At 33.0% G+C, this 1,581-nt stretch overlaps 1 long non-coding RNA gene across 1 annotated transcript in view; it reads right to left on the reverse strand.

Moving 5' to 3' along the window:
• Window positions 1-1,481, reverse strand: part of LOC128249373 (uncharacterized) — a 6,128-nt gene extending 4,647 nt beyond the window's left edge. Inside the window, exon 1 of the long non-coding RNA XR_008265475.1 lies at window positions 1,351-1,481. This is a non-coding gene — a long non-coding RNA (uncharacterized LOC128249373). The remainder of the gene's footprint in view (window positions 1-1,350) is intronic.
• Window positions 1,482-1,581: the final 100 nt, after the last annotated feature.

Below are 1,581 nucleotides of genomic sequence, written 5' to 3' on the forward strand. Positions count from 1 at the left end.
CATCAAAAGTGGCCAGCATATTAAAATACCTTTAAAGGTGAAAATTATAAACAATTATAAACAAGGGCAAAAGAAAAAAGATTTCTATGCTAATATGCTGAGAATAGACTTTAAATCGACAACCATCACATTACAATATACATTCACTATGAATACACGTTGTGCTGAAATCGAGGAAGGCAAGCCAACAGAATTTTTTTTTTTAATGCGTTATTTCTATTTTGAATCAATTTCAGGATTAATCCCACGTATTCTCTACTGAAGAAGGAAAAATTATTTATATAATACATCTGTACATATGCCATATATATATATATACATATATATATATAGGGGGAGAATTCACACAAAAAAAACAAAAGATGAAGACAGGTGGTGTAGACAACAAACAGATATATTAGTTTAATGCTCGGGAAGTGAAAAAGTCTTTAACGTTTCGAGCCTACGCCCTTCCACAGAAAGGAAAACAGAAAGAAACAAGGAGAGAAAATAAAGCATGTGTAGTGGCTAGTGATCTATCATGGCGAATGCATATATATATGCATACATCTCTCTCTCTCTCTCTCTTACTCACTCACTCACTCACATATACACTGTATAATACAATCGTATATAATACACTGATGTACAGAAGAGAGAAAATTAATCTTTAGACCATATTCCTAATATATTGGATAGATCTTTTGACCCATTTTGATTATATATATAGAGAGAGAGAAGGGTAGTAAAGTAGATAAACACAGGATGCTTGTGATATAGATTTACATGGAGCACAAGATACAGATTACGAAATAAAGAAAAACAGAAACCAAAACATAATAATAATGATATAAAGTCTTTAATATATATATCATAATTACGTTGATAAATATGCTGTAGTTAACTAAATGCAGTATTTTGGGAGTGGGAGCAAAGCAATTAGCAAAAGAGCTTAATAAAAAAATCAAAAGATTTTGAGCGATTAATATACGCGATGATATACAGCAAGGCTAATGTGAAGAGACACTTGAAAGTAAAATGAGGCCACATATTGAAAATGTATAACAATTTGAAAAGACGCACTTGAAGAAGCCTCGAAGTAACTGTCATTTTCTAAATAAAGCAAATATTTAACCCATTATTTCATTTCTGTATTGAATTAATGTTTTTTTAAAATTCGATATATTTATTTTTAAAAATACACACAGAAACGGCGAGAGGGGTTAGATAGATAGATAGATACATACATACATACATACATACATAGAGAGAGGGGGGAGGAGAGGGATATACACACACGTGAGAAGTTTACTGTAAACCAATTGGGTTGGAAAGCATACTAAAAAGACGGTAAAAAAATGTATAACTGACTTTGACGAACAAGAAGTACGAGTCGCGTTATTATCGAGATCGCCACTGTACTCCAATAAATACCACACCTTGTGTGTATGTGTGTGTATGTGTGTTGTGTATGTGTGTGTGTGTTGTGTTGTGTGCGTGTGTGTATGTATTGTGTGTGTGTGTGTGTGTGTGCGTGCGTGTTTATATATACACGTGAATGTGCTAACGGAAGAAAACAGTGTACCTCCACTCCAACCCCTT

This window comes from Octopus bimaculoides, chromosome 1, assembly GCF_001194135.2.
Source record: "Octopus bimaculoides isolate UCB-OBI-ISO-001 chromosome 1, ASM119413v2, whole genome shotgun sequence".
Taxonomy (NCBI): domain Eukaryota; kingdom Metazoa; phylum Mollusca; class Cephalopoda; order Octopoda; family Octopodidae; genus Octopus; species Octopus bimaculoides.